The sequence below is a fragment of the Ixodes scapularis genome, unplaced genomic scaffold, assembly GCF_016920785.2.
Source record: "Ixodes scapularis isolate PalLabHiFi unplaced genomic scaffold, ASM1692078v2 PGA_scaffold3__209_contigs__length_174095766, whole genome shotgun sequence".
NCBI lineage: Eukaryota > Metazoa > Arthropoda > Arachnida > Ixodida > Ixodidae > Ixodes > Ixodes scapularis.
Window position 1 is genome coordinate 31,959,230 of NW_024609868.1, and position 23,638 is coordinate 31,982,867.

The 23,638-nt window shown below is 46.2% G+C and overlaps 1 long non-coding RNA gene and 1 pseudogene across 1 annotated transcript; both read right to left on the reverse strand.

The window, feature by feature from the left end:
* Nucleotides 1–2,842: 2,842 nt before the first annotated feature.
* Nucleotides 2,843–17,932, reverse strand: LOC115313333 (annotated as a pseudogene).
* A 960-nt stretch (nt 17,933–18,892) lies between these two features.
* LOC120849536 lies at nt 18,893–19,553 on the reverse strand. Its single transcript, XR_005717950.3, has 3 exons — nt 19,400–19,553; nt 19,064–19,138; nt 18,893–18,983 (listed from the first exon to the last, which is right to left on the reverse strand). It is a non-coding gene; the product is annotated as an uncharacterized LOC120849536 (long non-coding RNA).
* Between the last annotated feature and the right edge of the window lie 4,085 nt (nt 19,554–23,638).

Below are 23,638 nucleotides of genomic sequence, written 5' to 3' on the forward strand. Positions count from 1 at the left end.
GATCACGTGTATCCTATTTTCAACCATGAAGGGTTACTACACTTCACTCTTACGTGCATATTAAAACCATATACCAACATATACCTTCGATTAAAACAGTTTCTTGCTACCACCGCTAGGGGATTCATTTAGGCATTTGGGAACTCAGCAGAACGCCGAGTTCCCATTCCATTGGGAACTCGGCGTTCTGACGCATAGAGTTATTACAATAAACGCTACAGGCTCAGGTGGCGCTAGTGTGCTGTTGCATATTGAAGCAGACAGCAAGCAGTCAGAAATTGACTTCCGGTAATGCATTTCTATGGGAAAAAGCGCGTGCATTTTCTCTCTGCGCTCGATTATAAGAACAAATATCACGAATAATCTGTACGTACTAGGCACATTGGAACATTTCTCAGTCACGCAGACGAAATAATTGGTCAGTTACAGCATTTTTATTTTAAATTCGTAGCATAAAAAACGGTGTTAAAACCGCTTCGTACGTGTATTTATATGCACTGTCGGACACTGTTAGCGCGAACACGGCGTTGACGCTTTCCAGCATGGGGGATATACGTCCCAAACGAACCAAGGACACGTGGAAAACCAAGAGAGACGGCAAGAACTACGCAGTAACACTGGATAAGTAACTCCTTGTGCACGCAGACGATCAAAATAAATTGAAAGCCACGTAATATAGCCAGATTTGCAATAAATAAGCACTGCTTCATTCTTTCTGCTCACGAATATGTGCGAAGATGCTTGTTCTTGGTTCAAATCATCACCCGCACGCTCCAAATCTTTGCAAATAGGAGGAGCCAGAGAGCAGGTGCCCGATAAAAACTGCCCGACATAGGAAATAATAAAAAAAGACACACCTTTTGTAGCTCACGTGCTTTATTATTTGCGTTCGAATGTTTCTTTAACCGATAGTAAAGATGCACGACGGAGTCATTTTCATCCAATGACAGTACGGGCATATTAGCAATATATAAGCGCCACCGAAATTCCAGCAAACCTTCAACACACTCTACATGCCTTTGGATCGTTAGTTTGCTTAGAATCGTCACTCGTTTTCACATACCTTCCTTGAAACAGAGGTTTGGGCCTAAAATAGAGCGAAGTTTAACATCGTTCAGTGGTAAAGAAAAATGCCGTAACTAAAGCAATTACACTTTCACAATACCAATAAGGGTACAACTATCCGGTACAACCGAAATGATAAAAGTTATTCATGTTATTTTCCGGCGAAGAGACAAAATTCACGCGCGTTTTCTCATAGGAATACACAGGGAGGCTGGAAATGTAAACAGCATGCTGTCTGCTTCAATTTGCAACCGGAAGTCCCGTAGACACTAGCGCCAGCTGAGCCTCTAGCGTTTATTGTAATAACTCTATGTTCTGACGTCCCCGCGCTCTTTCGTTTCCTTCTCTCCCTCAGTTCGTGGCGCATAGACCTGCTCCCAGATCGGAGCAATCTAAGCGGAGTGCTGCGCAAGGCCTGTTGAGAACTCTTTCGGCACATAATTTCGGTTTCGATTTGCCAACATCGTTCGCGACACCCCGTCACGACCACACACAGTGCTTGCATTTTCTAATATCTCAATTCCCTTTAACGTATAAGGCCGTAGGTGGTGCCTACCAGTACAAATAGAATGCTAGGCACTTTTTGTTTTAGGGGGGGACGGGGGGGGGGGGGGGCTGGCGACGTGCCAGAGCTTGTGCGCAGGTAAACATTGGACTACGACAGCACGTGGAAGAAGCATACTAAGCCGGTCGTCCTGTTCCATTGTATTCTTAATGTCCCAAGCTTCTTAAATCATCCGTAAGTCGGGAGGGTCATGTTGGTCTCTAGAGAGGTATAGCCGGGTCGCCACAAAAGACATGGGACGCGGTCGGCCGTACTTCCTATTCTTCGCTAAGCCTCGGCAGGTCCTTTAACGTCCGCTGGAAGTTCGTGTTTCAACGGGTCTCTCACGATGATGAAAGGGTACAATGCAAGCCAGCGCCGACTTCATTTTCATGCAGCGCTGAGATGCACTTGTTCGTCAACGGGGCAATCGAAACGAAACCATTCCGCTCCCCTCTATGGCCAACTAGATCCTATACTGAAACATGCGCAATGTTGCGTGCAGGGATTTTGGAAGCAGCCTATCGCTGAGTTCGCGCCATGCGACTGTGATGACGTTCTATTGGGTAGAGAAATATGTTCGCAGGCCTTGCTTATTTCAGTTGGTGTTGGCTGTTCCCAACTAAAAAAAAAAAACGCGGGGATGGCTTTTGATTATGCTAATTTATTTCCGCCTTAGGAACCGTTATTAATGGTTGACGCACTTGTTCATCTGGACCCTAAATGAATAGCAGTCGGAGTTCGTTAGTTGAACATATATAATTTTATGTTAATTAAAAATGTCGAGTTTGGTATATGCGCGGTGAGCTCAAACAAAATATATTAGTTTCTCCTAGAAACAGACATGACCATATAGTTTCTGTTCGTTGCTCTACATCCGTCATATGCGTGTGCTTTTTACGTCCATGCAGTTTCTTTATACTTGTAGATTCTTTTCCTATTTCCGAGCTAAAGCCGGAGTGAGTGAGTGAAAGCGATGTTTATTATATTTTTTTTTTGAAAAATCGACCGTTGCTTGTGCACTTAGTGTGCACATGTCACTGTTGATAGGGAAGGGGATTGGGTGAAAAAGAAAGGATAGAAGGAGAGAGGATTAGGTTTGGGGGGAAGCGAAATGCAGGGGGATGTCCTGGCCGTCGCCGGCATGTCGAGTCATAGGACGACCCAAGCCTCAGAACGCAAAGCCTGTCGAAGTTTAATGTGGAGCCGTCTTAGGGCGAATAGCTAAATATCTTAAAGCTGCGGTGGCTGGTAACTGTGCTTCATGGCTAATATCGGCACGAACGTTCCGTTGAAGGAATGACGTTTCTTGTCTTGGCAGAACAAGCTGTGTCTGAAATGCAGATTTCGTAATCATGAGCTGGAACGGTAGATTGGGTAGTTGTGCCTTGTTCTGGTGTGTTGAACTGCAGGTGGTCTCCTAAAGAATTTCTAGGAGTGCCGTGTTCTTCATGTACGTTATTCGTTTTTTTTAGTGCCATGTCTGTCACAGCTCGCGTTACCCGCGGATGCAGAAGGTCCTCCAGTCTAGCGCTGGAGAGTCCGAGGTGGGAATAGGCGTTATGGAGGGCAGTACGCTCGTCATTGTAGTCGGTGCAGTGTAGGAGTAGGTTCTCGGCGTCGGCAGTTTCCTGGCAGGTTTAGCAATTGCGGTTGAGATCAGGCCTGAAGCGGCCTATCCAAGCTGGTGTGAAAGCGCTTCCGGTCCGCAGACGGTGGAGCACCGCGGCAGTGTGGCGATCCAACCCCCGTGGGAGACGGGCTGAGAACGTGCCGTCCGCCACTCGTTCTTCTCACTAGAAGCTGGGCGTCTGAGAAACGGGAAACTGTAGAAAGCGAACATCCGGGGTTTTTGTGTGCCTGCGCTGCTAGGGAATCGGCGACTTCGTTTCCCCTGATACCACAATGACTGGGGATCCACTGAAAGATAATCTCGTGGCCTTTCTCCTGGAGCTCGGAGCTTCAGTGCAGACGACCACACTTCGCACAGCTCAAGCAGTTTTCTTTTTTCACGTGGGAGAACGATGGGCAAGGTTCTTTCGAAATACCAGACATGGTACGTGACGAGTTACTTCTACCTCGTTGCTTTTCTTTCGGTAACAAGGAACGTATTTAGTTACTTTTCTGGAAAAAGGAATGAGTATTGTACTTAGTTACGTTTAACGCCAAGTGACGAGTGACGGTACTTCTTTACTTTTGTGAAGTAACGTGCGAAACATCGTTTAAACATAATCGTTTTAATTCTAACCTGAGTATGCCTCTACCGCGACAAAGGCAGATGGGCAACCCGAAAAACAACTAAACAGTATGACAATATAGCAAGGTTTATCGTTGAACATGTCAGTCGAACTCCACAGCTGGGAATGTCTTTTACCCAGCGAACACGATAAGGTTCGTTGGTTGAACCCTCCAGAATCCTCTACAGACCGAATATAAACCCGGAGGTTGCCAACATGTGAAGGCAGAGAACCCATTGCCAACTTGGAAATTTAGAAGCAAAGATAAGAAAAGAAAGAGAGTAGTCTGAGATTCACCAGGCTCTTTTTGAAGCACAACACTGCCGTTCCTTCGAGCGCGTGAGTGGAACAACTCATCAGTGTCGCGATATATGCATTCTCTAGGAAGAGGGGAACATAATTGATGAAAATGCTGAGAGGCAGCCACTCTCAGGAGCAACGACCAGTGAAAATAAAATAAATAATAAATCAAAAGCAGTTGTGCATTAGGTGGTGAAAGTACGGAAAAAAAATAACTGTTACTTTTGAGGTCAAGCAACACGTTCCTTTGGTAAATCGGTAACGAGTAAAGGCCCGTTAACACACTGGCGTTTGACTCCGACCGACTGAGACATGACCGGTTTTTAAGCATCTTAGGACGGCTTGCGACCGTCTGCGAAGCAATGCAGCCGATTGTAAAAGCCCGTTCACACACTTGCGACCTCTTAGAACCGGGTGTCTTGTTACCTCCTAATATCTTATACGACGAGAGGACACACTTGTGCCATCTGTTCGGTAGCAGTATAAACTTGGCAGTTTGGGATATTTTCTTTTTCTCTCGCGCATTATCCTTTCTTTCTTGGCTCGAAAACCTTTTTACGACGTTTTAAACGAGCCTTTCCCATAGGTATTACGCACATTTGACTTCGGAAATCCCGCAAACCCTTCGCTCTTATGAAACGCAGTTCCCGGGTCAGCGCATAGATGGCGACAGCGTGCCAGTGTGTTCTCTCGTCCTGAGAAATTTTAAGAGGTTTCAACAGGTCTCGTCTCTCTCGGTCGTGCTTGGTTGCAAGTGTGTAAACTGGGCTTAAGCCGCCACAAAAGGCTTAAAAACCGGTCTTCTTTTAGTCGGTCCGAGTCAAGCTCAAGTGTGTGAACGGACCTTTACGTATTTAGTTACTTTTTGAACGAGTAACGAGTAACGGTATTTAGTTACTTTTTAGGGGTAACGTGCAATTGTCTGGAAATATTCGTGCAAACGTTGAGAAAATTATCCCGTCATAGTCAATGTTCGCGCTATTGTACTAAAAAATTCTTCAGAGCAATCAGCAGGGGTATGCTCTTAGAAATTGTAATTTAGATATTTTTTTGTTTCTTTTGTTTTTACGCGTGATGAAATAAACAAAGTTTGCATAGGTATTCCGGCTTTTTTTTTTTTTTTTTGGGGGGGGGGGGGGTGATCTTGAGCCGCTGCAGATATTGGCAGTCGCTGATCCGGTCTGCTAACTGCCGGCAGTGCGGTGTTGTTCATATTTCATCGAGAGAGCACGACGCGGCTTCGTTTTCTCGTAATTATAACCTGTCACCTGCTGTGGCAGTGGCGTAGCCAGGAATTTTTTTGGGGGTGGAAAGTTGGGGGGAGGGGGGTTGATGTAGCTGGGATATTCATAGCTTTGGGTGCGGAGGGGGGAGTGGGGAGGGGGTTAGGTCAATTTAAAATGCATCTGTATAATGTAGGGTTGGCTGGATTTCGGGGGCGGGGGGGAGGAGGGGGGGGAGTGCTGAAGCCCCAGCGGCCAGCCTCCCCTTTGAATACGCCACTGTACTGCGGTATCTATTTTTATCCACTGCGATTTTTTCCAACTGATCTAATTGTTTGATGTGATGGGGACCCGACAAGAATATGATGACAGTGTGGCACCCGAGTGGGTGAATCTTGTTTTGCTTTTGTATGTTGTTGTATCTGGGTATGGTTACCATTAATTGAATGTGAGGTGTTGTATGTCAAGTGTATTTACGATATTTGTACGTATGTGTGAAGCAAAGGGATGTGAGACTTTTGATTTTTTTCTGTTTCATGATGTCACATAATACATATTGCTGTGTGGCATGCACTAAAAATAGTCCGAGTGCCTAGGTGAGCGGAAAGAGCTTGCTCAAATATTAAAAAAATATCTTACAAATAACAACACAGATGCATCTTGTGGATGTCATGGAAAGTGCCAATGTCGTGTTTTAGATGGCACTTGGGATGTCCGAGAAACGTCATTTGGTTACTGTAGGATACTCCTGGGTCTGGGAGAGCCAATATAAACCAAGAAGGATGTTTTTAAATCGTCTAACAGATACTATTTACAGTTTGCTGGGAATATATCGCGAAAGTCTCACGGCTCTCTGGCATTTTGGACGGCATCCCAAGATTCGTGAATTAGGAAACACCACTCAAGACAGTTCACTTAGTTGCACAGGGCTTCCTAGCCCGAAAACGTTTTATGGAATGAAACAAACTTTATCAAAAAAGTGACGAAAACCCGTCAAGATGTAAAATAACTATATAAAGGAAAGAAAGTACGTGGCCACCCATTTAAAAAAAAAAGAGAAGTGCTGGAACACGTCTGGTAGTAATTAGTCGACAAAAAGCAATGTACCCTTCTAGGTATTTTTTCTTTCCTATCTCGAAGTGTACAAAAAGTAAAACTAGTATATAGAGAAATAGCAGCACGTGGTGACCCGTTTAAAAAAGAATTGCTGGAGCGTCTCTAAGTTATTAGTCGACAAAAATGACGTATCCTTCGAGGCATTTCTTCCTCCCTTTCTCAAAGGCTAAAAAAGTAAAATAAATACATTGCAAAAAAAAAAAAAAAAAAAAAAACCACCACGGGCGACTCGTTAAATATATATATATATATATATATAGGCACAATAAGAGGCCTGTCAATTGTCTTAAAATATGCTATGTTAATGTTTCTGATTTCTTCTCGGCCATTGGTGTCTCTTTCGCTGCAACACGTCTGATAACTGTCAGTCGACAAAAAACAGCGTGCCATTTTAAGTATTTCCTCTTCCCTTTCTTGACGGCAAAAAAAAGTAATATATATATAAGAAGCACTGCGTGGCGACTCTTTTAACAAAAAAAAAAAAAAAGAAAGGAAGGAATAAAAAATTAGAAGCTTGTCAATTGCCTTAAAATATGCCACGTTATGCTTCCTGATTAGGCTTACGCGTGATATTTTAATCAAGACGAAATTCACCAAGATGAAGAGCATCCGCCCCTTGGGAATAATGGTGCTTACGGCTTCAAAAGTTCCCTGTGTCTTTGTGAATTTGTAAGAGAGAAAGACACTCTAGTCGCTAAGAGCTTAAAAAACGCGGGGCGTGGCCTATTTTACCCACAATTCTTTCTTTTGTAACTCGTTCTTCGGCTTTTTTGTCAGCTTATCCTATTATCTAATTCACTGCGTAACATTAGAAAAAACAAAGGCTCTAAACTCGTTACGCCTTGCTTTTCCTCAGGTGCCTTCCAGTGTCGGTAGCAGAGGGAGTAGCCTTCAGCCTTAAGAATGAAGGTCGCGGTTTCATTTCTGTAGCTGCAAGCCTTATCATCGAGGTATGTTTTTCTTCCTGGTTCTTGCTCCCGAGTGCTCATTTCTTTTCGCTTTCGTTCGTCTGTTAAACACAAATCGCTGGTAAAGAAAAAAAAAAGACTCACGTATGGCGTAAAGTATACACAAGAGCCTTACGGAGACTGCTCATTAGGTTATATATAGACTCGTTTCCATAAAAGTGCTATCCGGTGGACAGCTTGTAAAGCGTCACTATAATCGCAGCGCCTTTTCCTCAGTGTAAGAGGCGCGTGTAGAAACTTTTATTAGGGTGAAATACGGGAAAGTTGGTTCTACTTCGTCTTTGATTTTCGCTTTCGTGCGCCACGTCGATTTTACTAAGGCAGATTTGAGAATGAAGAACGTATGAAACAATGTTTACAAAATGCTGTATTTTATAGTAATAATACTAATCAATCAATCAATTAATCTTTATTATAGTGCAACCTTGCGGTTTTGGTACTGGCCCACTGGATGGAAATGAATAGATATAACACACAAATACAGAAGAGCAATGCACTTTACAGTAGCTGCATATAATCATACACGACATACACTGAGCGGAATGATAACAAAATACAATTTGTAGGTTTGTGTACAATGATGAGAAATTGCTGTAATGCAAACACAAGTTTGAGAGGCACTCAAAACAAATAATATACAAAGCAGTACCACAAGCACAGACTCAACAATGTCTATGCTCTCCGAAATCAATCTTAAAGTGAACCACAATCATTATTCACCCTCCGGACAGGCCTTCAATAGAAATAACAAATGCCTCGTAGCACGAGTTAAAAATATCTAGTTTCTCAGAGTACTGGTTATAACACTCAGTCAGTCTAATATTTGGGCTTAAAAGACTAAAAGTTTTCGAAATTTAAAATGATGATTGATTCCGAGTAAACAGACTTGGAACCTTAACACACGCTTCAGACAAGAGGCTTAGTGAATTAACCGAACCATGCAATGTTTTAAACAAAAACAAAAGGTTCGCCTTCTGCCGACGCCGGTGCAGGCTTAGCAACTCAACACGCTCTAACCTTGCGTCAAAAGTTGAACAATGAACACCCTTCACGAGGTAGCGATGTTTAAGGATGGAAATAAACTTTCTCTGAACTTGTCCGATTTTCGATGAGTTAGTTTTAGAGATTCCGTTTCACACAACTGAGGCAAACTCTAACTGGGGCATGCATAACGAGCGGTACAACGGGAGAAACGCAGAAGGATGCTTGGAAATCCGCCACGTTCCTCCACGGATCGCCCATCACGTGAGACATACGTCATCCCTTTTTGACGCCTCGCGGCGCGTTCTCCTCCGTGGGGGAGGCGCGGAGGCTTTGTGCTGACAGCACGAAAGCTCCGCAGGTGCACGCGGCGGAGCCGGGGACGGAGTTTCCCGGGACGTTGACGTCACGACATCCGTCCGCGGAGTTCTCCTTCGTGTGTATACCCCTTTAAAGGGCCCCTGAAAAGAAAAAAAAAGTTTTTTTTTTAAACAGTCTGGTTGGGACACGCGTGTCAAAAAATGAATTTTACGCGAAAAAAAAAAAATTTTAGAGCAATATTGGCTGCGCCAGACGCAATTTAGTCGGTAGTCACCTCCTCTCCACTTCTCTTCTCTCTCGGCATTTCGGGCACGTGGAGGAGAGGTACTCCCCGCCCCTTCGTAGTGGATCGGCTTGGCTGCTTGGCTGCGCCCCGTACGAGAGCCATTGCTACTTCCTGTATCTGCCGGTCGCACGCCGTACCACGTCGTACCGTGAACGTACCGTGGTCACCGTGGTGCCGTGGTCGTGCAGACAAGACAGTACATAGTCGTCGCAATGGACCCTGACCTGAAGCGTCGGTTGCTTCAACGCTGCCAGGAATTGGGCCTTCGCCCGTACGAGGACACGCCTCGCCAGCCGGAAGGCGTCCGCGCCGATCGCCGCGAGACAACCGCGCGCGAAGAATCTGCCGCGGAAGGCGGCGAAGCGGGTGCCTCGACAAGCTCGTCCGAGCCGCACGACCCTTCAAGCCGCCGCAAGGACACGCAGTGGTAACTGATATTTTTTATTAAACGGTGAGTGCGGTGTCGCGTGCCTTCACTAATCAGCCACTAACTGTCCCTTTGGATACCGTAACTGGCGAGGGTGGCGATAAATCTGTTATGCTGGTATTGACTGGCACGATATTGTATGCTACAAGGTGCAGTTGCGGCCACTGCGTTGTGATGCCCACGACGCGAGAGTGCCTGTGCTGTCAAGAGGTCAGCCAGGTCACCGCCAAGGCCGGCAACAAGTGCATCACGCGCCACAAAGACTTTTTTGGTGCCATCCTGAACCCCGTCGTCCTCCAGATTGCTTAAGCCATGAGGGCAATGGAGCTGCACGACGGGGAACTCCTCAGGCAGAAAACGGCCCATAAGTAAGGCCTGCATGAATGTTTTTATCTGCAAGTTCGGCCTAGTCTAATCTGCTGGTTGATATTCAGTTGACTAATTCTCCCCGAGATCGCGTAATTTTGTGACAATTTTATGCATGCATACTTCTCTTCCTTCCAACGGGAAATACAGGTATGTGGCATACCGTCAGTTCTCCAGGTGGATATGGCAGCGGCTTGGCAAAGGCAACAGGAAAGTCCTGCCCTCCTGTGTCATCCAAGCCATCCGAACTGCCTATCCGTCTGAAGTATATCGGGGGTTTGCGTATCCCGCTCTGTAAACGTATACAGAGCACAAGCTCTTCTGCTTCATGCACACAGGGAGTTATAATGTCAGTGCACCGAGAACTTGTTGGCTTATTGAAGAAAATAGTGGGTAGACCTCTAAGCATCTAGCATTGAGGTCTACCCACTGTTCTTTCTGACAAAGCCAATCTGAGCTCGGCGCCGTCCTCACGTCACCGCAACTCATGCCCAAGAAGCAGGCGACTTTCTTTCCGCGTTGGTTCCGCTAGGATCTACTGGACGACCTATTCCTACTGGACCATAACCCAATACACCGATTACAGATAAAAACCTTTATTGCAATTTTCGCTAGGGCTAGCCACAGTTAATTTTTAAACTTTTACTGCACTAGCAAGTCATCAAACCCCCATGAAGGTTTGCCTCCCCCCTAAGCACGGTTTATAGACCGCATTTCTCCCTCCACTAAGCCCGCAACAAAGAAGCTGCTACTGTGCCTGCATGCCATCGGTGCCTTCCGCTGGACTTGTACTCCAGTCATGTTACTGTACCTTCAGAGTGAACTGGTGTATTTTACGCAACAGGAATGCAGTGTTGCTGTGCTGAGGCCTATAGAAATAAAAGAAGTTGCAAGCTGATCGTTTTGTGACGTATTCTTTATTATCAAAATGAAAATGTTTTACATATATGCTGGGGAAGGGGTGTTTAGTATATAAAAAAGGGAGGTTGTTTTAGTAAAGCCTCAGAATATTGGCCTCTGCATTGTAGGCTCCATTGCATAGTGGTCTATTGTTTCATCACTGGCACTGGGAGGGTTTTTTTTTTTTTTTGGGGGGGGGGGGGGGGGATGTTGGGGATGTGAGAACATGCATAGTATAGCCACTCAAACTAGAGACAAAACAAGGGCAGGCACAAAAACATACAAATAATCAGTCGCATGCAGCTTATGTGCATGGAAGAAAAGTAATCGTAGAGAGAACCCCCTGTGAACTTGGGGTCTGCCTGCGACATAAAAAAAGGCACACACTGGCAGCAAACAAGAACTTACCTCTGCTGTAAAGAAAGCAACAATGCAACAAATTATTCGAATAAACGTGACTAGACAGAAAGCGAGGCAACAATGCAATGCTAAAAGACTGGCCGCCTTTGAGCTCCAAGGGAACGTTCAGGTTCCGAGCGTGCACCTGCAGCTTGAGGGGATAAAAAATATGCTTTGTTATCTTCCCTACCTCATGGCCAGTGACTAACGGCTGGCAGCGGGGAGGAGAGCCCTCTTGTGAACCTGGGGTCTGCCTGCGACATAAAAAAAGGCACACAACGGCAGCAAACAAGAACTTACCTCTGCTGTAAAGACAGCAACAATGCAACAAATTATTCGAATAAAGGTGACTAGACAGAAAGCGAGACAACACTGCATGCTGAAGAGACTGGCCGCCTTTGAGCTCCAAGGGAATGTTCAGGTTCCGAGCGTGCACCTGCAGCTTGCAGGGATAAAAAATATGCTTCGTTATCTTCCCTACCTCATGGCCAGTGACTAACGGCTGGCAGCGGGGAGGAGAGCCCTCTTGTGAACCTGGCGTCTGCCTGCGACATAAAAAAGGCACACAACGGCAGCAAACAAGAACTTACCTCTGCTGTAAAGAAAGCAACAATGCAACAAATTATTCAAATAAATACGACTGACAGTGACACCAAAAAAAGGCATGCTACAAACCTTGCCTTGCAAAGTTGGGTCGCTTCAGTGAAAACAGGTTACACAGACAGACAATACATGCCTTGCAAGTGACGTCGCGCTAGGGAACATCTAGGGAAGGACGGGACCCCGCACCATACTGGTGGTTGACTTCACACCCTGCGGATGCGCTTACCAAGGCGTAGGATGCCGCTATCGGTCCAGACATGCGCTAAAATACACCACATTTTCAACAAAGGTACCGTGAACTTAGAAAAACGTGCTGAGCTTACGATGATGACGTTTATCCAGTACGTGCGGAATTTTTCGGCATTTGTGCGATTGCCCTACGAGCAAAACGTTTCGAAATGCCGCCGACGAAGTTTTGACGCGAAGGGCTGCCGTGTCGCCAAGAAAAGAACACAGCTTAACTACACGCTTCATTATTTGACGAGTGGCTCTAGGAGTCGCTTGTAGAAAAATTGTTATGATTTTGCGAAATATTGGTAAACAACGCAATGTTACCGTCATAACCTTAACCCCGAGAAAAGGATAAATCAAATAACGGACAAGAAACTCTCATCGTCTCTCAGGGCTTATATTATGATGTTATCCTAACCGGCTCCTCTGCATACTTTCGCTCCTTGCAAAGGTTACCGTCTCGCGGACGGCACAAATCGATGACCCGGCGGCGGCGGCTGGGCGAGCTTGCACACGTGGGCCGCCGCCGACCGATCGCCGTCGGGCCGGGCTCGCGGCGCGACACTCGCCCGGATTCGGGCGGGAGCCCCGGTGCGCTCGAAGCGTGAAAATGGCATTATGCAACGAAGGTCAAAGGCCATACACACCACGAACGAGCAAAAGCCGATGCAAAGGCGTGCGCGAACGTAAACAACGGTTGAAAAGTGCCGTCGTTCGCCGCTATGAAATGCGTCCCGCAAACTCGATAATCCGCGGCCGCATCCCTTTCCTGCCGCTCGTACTTTCTCTAACTTGACGGCTACTCTGTCTCGCGGGGCATGCCGACGAAACGATCGGACGACCATCGGGATACGGGGTAATTGCTACAGCCCGAGCGCAGCGCAGTTTACCATTGCTCCCGCTGCGAAGGGCCGTCGAGTCAACCACCAGCATGGTAGACACCGGTGTTTGACGTCATCATGTGACGTACGTGCAAGGCATGTATACACTCATGCACCATGCAGGAAAAAGAAAATCTGCTTCATCCGTAGCATACCTTATGCCATAAACAAGTAACTGGTTGCAGTGAAGAGAGTGCCGTAGGTGGTTCAGATGAGCTTCTGAGATGATCTGCAGTGCAAATTTCAGTGTGAGCTACACCACACGATAGCCAGCAGTCACCGACTATTGTGGAAGGCAAAAAACTCGAGGTACACCTAAGCATTTCTTACGAGTTGTAAATGCGAAAGCATGCAAGCCGCTCCCTTTGTCGTCTGCTGCGTACTGAAAAAACTCGATCTTAGTCTTTCTTGTACAGTTTCGCACATTACGCCATCCTAATAAACATTGTCATCTTCTTGCTGGGCTTTTGTTCAAACATGGCGTACGGCTCGTTCCTCGCGCCGGACTTCTATCACGTACTAGCGCGCGCGCGCTTCGGGAACTCGGAGGCCGCAGCGGCCAATGGGAGCTCCGTCGACGCACGCCAGTCAATGGAACCGAAGGCGAATCGCTCTTATTGGGGTCGCGGCAGAAACTAGGAGCCGTTTTTGCGTTTCGGTCAGCTCGCTCCATGAGACCAGTTAATGTTTTCGCATTAAAACACAAAACAATCATCTGTGCCTTCACTTCGATGAAGAGGGGGCTACGCTTTTGTTATATCTTTCCTGTTAATCAAGCAGCCACGCTACCAGAAATGTTCACTACTCGTGTAAACATACCCGGCATGAGAGGCAAACCGGGTTCGTCTTGCCACGATCAGCTCGCTCTTGGAGGGCCTTGGATAGCTGGCACACATGGGCGGCGGATGGTCCGGCGGATTCGCAGCGACGGCCTCCTTCAAGGTGGGCCATTTCCCCAGGCAGACCCTTAACTCGTCCAGGAGCTCATCACGGTACTCTGCAAGTCGATATCTCGTGTCACGGTTTTGTCACCCAATGTTTCCACAATAACATACAAAAATTTGCGTCGGCTGGCTTCGGGCGTGCCGTTGAGTGGCCCTTCCGTGATCTGGGTGTTGCGATCTTGAAGCAAAGCTCCCCTTCCCTGGTAGTGGCTTGCTCACGCCCGACATTTTCGTTGAAATGAAGCACAGCCACCAAGGTCATACAATACAGACACAGCATGGGGCCGAATTAACGCAAGAGTATAAGGTTTCAACAGGGCACGAATTTCATACACTAAATGGAGTAGCACATTCAAAATCGAAAAGCTAGTCCAAACTTGATGATAAATTATGAAGCCTTGTTTACAGGGTGCTGGCTTGAAAACAACCAACGGAACTTTTGACCTTGCTCTGCTCAGGCTTGCCCTCCCAATTACAAGCAATGCACAACAGCAGAAGTGCGCAAAGTGGGGGTCGTGGGGCCTCAGGGAGCCGAGGGCACGTTGGCATTATTTCAGATATTTTACTAGCAACTTCCCAAGCAAGCCATCTTCAATACACTGCACTGCAAGCTTTACAGCATTGGGCGCGTTCAGTAGCGCCTCCATTGCCTCCGAACGGAGTGACTCGAGTCGGAGTCCTACTGAACCTACTGAACGGCAAAAAAACCCGCGGCTCCAAACCTGCTTCTGCACAGTTTCTGCTTCCTCCCCTGTGCCAGACGGTCTCCGAATAAACTGGAAGCAGGCGATGGCGAGCACGATCGCTTCTATTTGACGCCGGTATTGAAGAAGCCTTGACAAGGTCGTTGAAGAAAAAGCGGGTGACTGTACATATCAGTGCTGCTGCTCGAAGAAATGCAATGCAATCGAGCCCTTCGCTTGGCGGTGCAAAGGCAAAGTGCCCTCGAGCAACGCCATGGAGAAGGTGGCCTTCCTCCGCGGCCTTGCCAAGCTCAAGTATCAAGGCTTCACCATTGCCTCTTTCATGTCAGGTATATAAAATTTACCAGAAGAATTTAGAATCTGCCTATGCTTTTGGGCTCTCTACCACGCAATCCCTCTTCTGCAGACCGTCACCCAGGTGTGGAGTGCCACATGAGGACCATGGAGAGTGGCACAAAGCGCTACTTCGACACGTGGCACATCTCCAAAGGTTTGTTGTGCACATTGTTGTTTGCCTACTGTGTTCCTACATGCTGTGGATAACAGATGCCCCCTTTCCAAGGCGTGAAGAAGAAGCTCCTCGCAGCAAGCCGGAGTGGCCCTTGCAAGGATCTGTTATAAAAGGCGACAAAAAACGTCGTCGGCACACGCAAAATAGAGAGCTCGGTGAATCTACGCCGCCGGTTGCGATACTTTTATACGGCCATACATTGTTCTGCCCTTCGTAACGAACTTCCTATAAAATGTATTCGTATACACAAGGGAAGTCCAGCCGTGCTCGGTTGGTCAGGAACTGAAAGCAAGTGCTGTGTGCCCTCTTCTAGCACTTCGTCGTCTCCCACCTAACGCTTTCGAAATTTTTTGTTCACATTTGATAAGGAAGATTTTGTGACAATATCCTATAGCAAATTTTTTTGAGAAATGGTCAACTGAATAGAGGAAGGAACCATTAGGCCAGTTTAGCTTTACCTTGCTTCCATCGCTTCTGGTGAAAAAACCCGAGATTTGGAGGCGAACCCTAGCAGCAGGCTGTTGAAGGCTTCCACGTAGTACGTCTGAGTTCCGGGGGACAGGTGCTGAATATCCTTGAGAAGCCGCGGGCTTGCAACGATACTCCTGAGCTTTTCGTAAGCTGGTGTACCTGAAAAATGTAGAGAGTGTGACAGTGTTAACCCGAACAAGTTGTTGCCGGCTTTTCTCAGACCTGAAAGGTTGTCATAGGAACTAATAGTAAAGCGAAAGCTGCTCAATAGGGGCTCTAAGTTAGGCAGCAAAACTGACCGCTTTTCAATACCCTGTTTGAGGAAAACATGGAAAAGCGCGGATGCCATGTTTGTGCTTACTGTGTTCTGCAGTGTACATATACAGCTATGTGACATCATCAAGGCATGTCCATTCTCCCTCCCCTCACCCCACCACATCAGAATCGCAGCACGGCTATGGTCAACAATGAACAAAATAGTAAACTCACCGACAGCTAGCCAAGCGCGATCGGAGAGCGGCTGGTGCAGGCACTCGTGGTAGGGTCCGTCGTGGCCGTCATGCTTGTTGACCACGTGGTTGAGGAGGCTCATCCAGATGCTTACCATGAGTGGGCCATCTCCTTCACCCAGTGCAGCAGAGTGGTACAGGTGGTTGTTTACCGGCTGCACCCACACCTCCAGATCCTTGCAAGGGCCACTCCGGCTTGCTGCGAGGAGCTTCTTCTTCACGCCTTGGAAAGGGGGCATCTGTTATCCACAGCATGTAGGAACACAGTAGGCAAACAACAATGTGCACAACAAACCTTTGGAGATGTGCCACGTGTCGAAGTAGCGCTTTGTGCCACTCTCCATGGTCCTCATGTGGCACTCCACACCTGGGTGACGGACTGCAGAAGAGGGATTGCGTGGTAGAGAGCCCAAAAGCATAGGCAGATTCTAAATTCTTCTGGTAAATTTTATATACCTGACATGAAAGAGGCAATGGTGAAGCCTTGATCCTTGAGCTTGGCAAGGCCGCGGAGGAAGGCCACCTTCTCCATGGCGTTGCTCGAGGGCACTTCAGCTGTCTGATTACAATATGTATACATTTAATGGTTCAGCAGTCGCTGTCAATGCCATATCTGTTGTTGTCAGCTGCATCAACCGGCAAAGACAGAAGGTCTGTCGTGTCTAATACTCTCTTTGGTTCACCCATGAATGCTCATTGCACTGACAAAATACATTTAAACTATACAATTTAACAAAAGATGAGGGATTGTAAATAAGAGATATATCAGTCCTACAGTAACCACTTTTGCCTCGGTTAGTAAATCTTACCTCACGAACTTGCACTTGCTCAATGTGGATCAGCTTCTTGGTGCTCGCCTCATGGAAGGTGTATGTGCAGTACTTGGCGCAGAACCCCGGAGAGTCGCAGCGGCCATCGCCAGCCAGGTCAAGGTTCTTGCCTCGTAGTTCTTCCAAGAGCTCGCTGTTGCGTCGTTCGTACACCTGGCAAGCAATAATGGCATTTAAGTGGGTAAGACTGTCATTTCATTTTCAGAACCGCTTTCAGTACTAGCTGACCTGCTTCACCACAGGCAGCCGTAACCACTCTGGTAGTAGTAGTACATGCGCTCCGTGATCATCGCAATGTTAAGTGACTCGAGCACCCTGAAGGTAGTCGCTACCTGGGCACCTGAAAAGAGAATGCCGGCACAAAAGAGAACATTTCCTGCTCCTTTGCCCCCCAGCATCGGTTGACTCCTCCACTTTCTCGTGTGCTTGTTCTCACAGGTGCTTGTCACTGTCAGCAGACTGCCTTTCACTACAGTGGTGTTGCGGCAAAGGGCAAGACACGTGTGGCACACCCGGAAGAGCTCCAGGAGCTGCCCCTCAAAAACAATGTACTTGCCCTCTTTCTGGAGTGGCACCTCTTCACGGTCCTGTTGATCACTAGAAATGTAAATTCAACTTTAATACACACTGGAATGTTTTGAAAACTGTTATCTCAGGAAGCTCTCATTTGCAGGGAGCACATAGGAGCTGTCGGGTTCACCAGGCGCATCATACTCGTCCTCCGTGTCATCGTCTTCAATGTAAGGATATTTGAAGTGATTAGGAGCTGGCATAGCATTAGTATGGGAAACACTGCTGAGACAGTGGTCTTCTGACAGATTTTTTTTCCAATGCTAAATTTTTGCCCAGCTATCATCTCAGACCAGTCACACCAGCAAAGTAACCTGGATGCTTAGCCTTCTTTAAACAAATTTCTGTGTAAACACCTCCGGTGAAGTAGCCTCTTCTCGCATTGTACGAGTCATGCGGAACTCCTCACCCAGGCCCACGTCGCTCGCAGCTTGGAAGCAGAGGTCTGAGCCCTCTTCCATGTCGGAACTCGTTTCACTGTCCGAGTCACCGGAGTCATCTGGCATGTCCTCCAGCCCATCGTTGTTCTCTGCGTACCAAGGCATATTCGGCTCATCGCCAGAACTTACCTGCTCTGCACTTTGGTCGTCCTCAGATGGTTTGGGTGTGGAGCTGCGACGGTTAGCGACTTCACTGGTGGGCTCGTCCGGGGCTCCGAAGCCGGGGGCCGTGCTGGGGATTGGCGATGGCAGCCGAGCCTTGGTAGCTGTGGCAGGTTCGACTGGTCTGGGCACTCCTGGGGACCCTGCATCTGGTTGTTGTGCGAGCACAGCGGCGTTGCACCCTTGGTCGACCGATGATACTAGAGATGCAATACATAATCCAAGCTTAGTATGAAGTCTACAGAAAAGACTGTCAACATGCTGATGCATTGCCAAAATAATTAAGTTAATTAAATACTCTGTCATACTCACACACTGGTGTCAGAGGGTCAACAGTGGCCGTTCCTGTAGCGCCTGTCGTGCCGGGGACTGGCAACAGCACCCGAGCCTTGGTAGCTGTGGCAGGTTCGACTGGTCTGGGCGCTCCTGGGGACCCTGCATCTGGTTGTGGTGCGAGCACAGCGGCGGTGCACCCTTGGTCGACCGATGACGCTAGAGATGCAATACATATTGCAAGCTTAGTATGAAGTCTACAGAAAAGGCTGTCAACATGCTGATGCATTGCCAAAATAATTAAGTTAATTAAATACTCTGTCATACTCACACACTGGTGTCACACGATCTACGGTGCCAATTCCTGTAGTGTCCGTCTGTGTGCCAACGGTTGCACGAGGGGCAGAACACCGGGAGCAGTAAGCCTACAACACAATGCAAGGGAGGCTGAGTGCAATATAATGCTCCTGCACACAGAGTCAACTCTATTTGGGTCAGCTGAGAAGTTGAGCAACCTACAGAAAAGTAAACATTTGCAGCTGCTGTCTGTGTGCCTGATGCATATAAAAATCTGCTCTCAAAATCAATGAAAGGGTTGAATGGCCACAGTAAAAAATGTCACCAGAACGGTACAAAGGCTTCGTACATCTGGTCCAGCTCCTTGACTAGCATCGCAGGATCCATGTGCAGCCGCTTGCCCTTGCCACGCTTCTGCCGGTTGCTGCGCGCAAGATAATTGTTGTAGAACATGCAGCTTGCACCCAATATACATTGCACACTGGGAAGCGGTAGAAAACTCACTGAAATGGAGCCTCCAGCAGGGCTGTCACTGCTAGACGCAGCTGCTAGCCTTTTCAGTTTTGATCCCCTTGGCAGCTGGTTGGAATACATATAAAAGAAGATGTATTGATGTATTATTGATATTTCGTTTAGTGGAGAATCTGGTTGCCACAGAAGGCCACTGATGGTAAGCTGTGTTTGCAACTTCTACCTTATGTAAAAGTTACGCAGTGAACCTCAGTTAGGAGCGTTACAACGATTTGCAGTTGCACGCACAACAGTTTGAAAAAGCGACAATGTAATACTAGAAGCTCTATCATAGCGAAGTAGACAATGAAGTTTGACTGAGTCACTTACCAATGATGTTGCACTTGCTGCTGTTGCCGTCGGTAAGAACAGCGTAGGGATCGCCCCGCGTCTCAGTTGCAGACGTCCCGTGACCTTTGTGCGCGTCTTGAAAGCATCCGGAGCGAAATGTCGCGAGCATACCCGAAGAACTGTGTCGCTAGACGAACCCCCGATTGCCTCCAGCCAAGTAGCTCTCAAATGATCTGGGACAGCATGGCTGCTGATACACTCGGCATCGCGATCACTAGGCTTGCAGCAACTGACGGAACAGCGCCGCCGCTTTACGGAAACCGACATCGCCGCCGCTTTACAAAAACCAACATCTCAAAAAAAAAAAAAAAATATTGGCACTGGCGCGCACCAGCAGACAGATAAAAGATGGGGTAAACGGGACACACGAATCACGCAAAGAGCAGAAAAACAAAAAAACCTGGTACCCCGCGCAACTTCCTAAGTACTTACGATGACTAACTAACACAAGCAACAAGCTTTCTTCAGGAGGTCTTCACATATAAACGCGATAAAACTATAAAACCACCCGAGGTACACGACGTACGCGAGACGCGTTACGGGACGGCGACCATGACAGAAAACAAAATGGCGAAGCTTCTGTTTGTTCCGATATCCGAACGGAAGTTACGATTTTGTAGAACGTTTGTAAACAATTACGACGTTCATTCAATGGATCGTTTCTTAAACCTAAAAATATGTAATTCAAAAGACGATTTAAAAAAATCACGAAGATTTTAAAACCAACATTTAAGCTGTCACTCATTCTATTGGCCAATGAGGAGCTGAGTTGAATGACCATCGCTACCAATGAGAAGCCGAGCTGAATAACCATGGAATTTGCGCGCAAAACTTCAAATAAATCTCTCGCCGTCAATATTGCTCTAAAAATTTTTTTTTTTCGCGTAAAATTCATTTTTTGACACGCGTGTCCCAACCAGACTGTTTAAAAACCTTTTTTTTTTCTTTTCAGGGGCCCTTTAAGCGAGAGGCAACAACGAGTGAACGAGCCTGGTTACTTGACTAGAAAATCGCAGGCTAGGATGGAACATGACTCCCAGATCTTTCAGTGCGCGTACCCAGAACTGGGATTCACCGTGAATACTGTATGTGAATAATGTACATTTTGTGCCTTCCGAGTAAGTGTCATAACCTTGGTTTTAGCACGGTTTAGGAGAACAATATTGACTGAGCACCACCTAAAGAAAGGACATGAATCTTCCTGAAGCCTAGCGCAATCATCTAAAGTAACTATTTCTTTGTAAATTTTAATGTCATCAGCGTATTGCAGGAACGAAGAAGTAGAAATAGCATCAGAGACTTCATTTACAAAAATTGTGAGCAGGAGCGGTTCTAGAACAGATCCTTGAGGAACGTCAGAACTTGTCTCGTACAATGAAGAGTTCATATTGTTGACTCAAATGTACGCTTTCCTGTTTAACGAATCGCTTTGAAACCAATCGTGTACTGTGCTACAAACCCCGTAAGTGGATAGCTTTGATAAAAGGATCGCGTGATTTACAACGTCCCACGCCTTGGTTTAGTCAGGGTCGACGACGTCTAGCTGACCTCTGTTGCAGGCTACCTGGGATGCGGTATAACATAAAACTTACAATACTTGTAGTCGTTGATCTGCCGGTCATAAACCCATGCTGGTTAGGGAAGGTTACGTTTCGAAATTTGAAAGATAAGAATTGATGAATGATTGTTTCGAAGAGTTTGGAAAATGAAGACAGAAGGGAAATCGGTCTATAATTGAGAACATCACCTTTCTTTCGCGACTTCAGAACCGGAACGTCTACGGCAATCTTCCACATTTCGGGGGATACTCCTGACCTTAATGTGTTGTTAAATATTGCACACAGTGTAGGTGCGAGTGTATCATGAAACGTTTTGAGAAATGCAGATGGTATACCATCGTGCCCCGCAGATAGACAGGCTTTCATTTTTTTAATACCTGGCTTTACACATTCCTCGTCGATATGAATGCAATTTAGTAGGTGACCGAATTCATCCAAGTGAGTCAATGTGGCGGAGGAGCAGACGGTACTATCTTTGTAGGCTAAACTAAGATGATCTGCAAATAACTCGCGCACGCACTCCGCATCTCTTTCATGGTGATTCAAGATTATTGTCTATCTGATATCTTTCTCGGAACGTGGTCTGGTGCACCTCAAAAATGTTCTTTGTATTTTTAACACAGTCAGATTCCACTGAGTCACGATTCGCCAGGTGGTCACTGTTTAACATTATCTTACATTTCTTTCCGAAACTCTTGAGTTCTACCTCCCACTTTGGGAGACCACTTTCCTTAACCTTTCTGTGGAAGAAGTCTTTCTCTTTTAGTAGCGTTTTTATTCACTAGAAAACCAATTAGAAAAACGAGGTTTCTTTAACACTTTCCCTACCATGGACGCCCTGGGTTCGTCCACACTGTTTGTACCGCTCCCCCCGACGAGGAGCTGGGCTTGCCCACGTTGATTCGGGCTCCGATTCGCTGCCATGGGCGAACTGGGCTAGTCCACGTGTTTCTAGTTAGCTTTGCCGTAGATTAATGGCGCTTCACGGAAAATCAAATATGTAAATCTCTGAATTTGGCAAATTGTTCCAACGCAGGCAGCAATGGATTTGAAAGTAGCAGCGTCAACTTCTGGTCCCTGCGTTCATACGATCTTGCCTCAAAATTGGGGCAAAACGAAGATATTGTGACCTTTCTCGAGGTTCAGAAGACGAGGAAATGAATATATCGTCGGACAGCGAGAGCGATGCAAGTGAGTTATTGGATATTAGGTCAGACGACTCCAGTTTTGATGAGGAAATCGTGTCGGCGCATTGGCATTGGACTAGAATCAACAAAAAGATGACCCTCCAGCGCCTCCACGTTTTGCGTTCCCTTTGCGTGCAAGATGATGTGAACTGTCTGCAGTACTTCTACGCCCGCCCTGAACGTCCATCTGCAAGGTGATGTGGACTGTCTGTGGTAATGCAGTGAAGCTTAAGTTTAGTCTCCCTTTCTTTTGCAGTGTGTTCAAAGATTTGTCATATAATAAATTTTTGGCATTTATTTTTGGCCTTTGTAATGCATAGTAAATTTATGGGGAACAAACAAATTAATATTTTCAGATCGATTTTTTTTTTCAAAACTTTTGCGCTAGGCGAAGAGTTAAAGATTTTAAAGGGATGAATCTGTCCATAGCCTGTCGAATTAATCTCGTAAAGAGAGGTACCTGCTCATTTGCATCAGAGGATTGTACGACCGGAGACCAATCAACACTCGAGAAGTGGTGGAACATTCCCCGATGTAGTCTCCTGATGAAATATTGTATAATATGCGTGGAGGAGAATCCTTAATAGGAGCGCGAATCGAGGGATCATTAAAAGAAAGCACTAAGTCAAGGGCGGGATGATACTTATCCCGAGGAACCATAACGACTTCACCTCGGGCTGCACGCACGCAATCCATGTTTGAGAAACATAAATCTAAAGCATTACTTTGGTGCTTAGGAATATTGTTGCGTTGTGCAAGATCTAAAAAAATAAACAAAGTTTAGGAGGTCGTTGCCTTTCTTCTTGAAATAAAAGTTCTCAGTAGAAACATTAAACTGCGTCCAGTTAATGCTTGGAGCATTAAAATCACCTAAGATTAAGATATTATACCCGTGTAACTCGTTAACGTTATTCTCTATGTCAGCGAGACACGATAATAATAATAATAATAATAATATTGATTATGGTTTTGATTATGTTGGTTATTATGATGATGATGATGCTAATATTAATTATGTTTTTTTTTATTTTCATTTTTATTATTATAATTTTAATTATAATAAATATATAATTACAATATTACTAATAAATCTTTATTTCCTCTCGAGGGAACGGAGGTCCCTGCCCCCGTACGGACGGCAGGGGGAACAGTGATGCGTATGTAAAGAAGCAAAAAAAAAAAAAAACGAGCAAAAAGAACTGTGCACGCCATAAACCAAATAATTTATCAAGCGAAAGCTCATTGGGTTAAAAAGCGTTCGTGAGTGGGAACATCATAAATTGGAAAATGATATGTGACTTTGTGACAGCTTCAGGTATGACATAATATTATACCAGTTTGTATTAGTAATTCAGGTAGATTGTGTTTTATTGATTGATGTTCACATGTTGTGCGAGATGTCGGGACAAACGGTGCTTCTGTATGTCGTGTATTATAGTGTGTGAAAAGCTTGTTCTCATTCAGAATTTTAA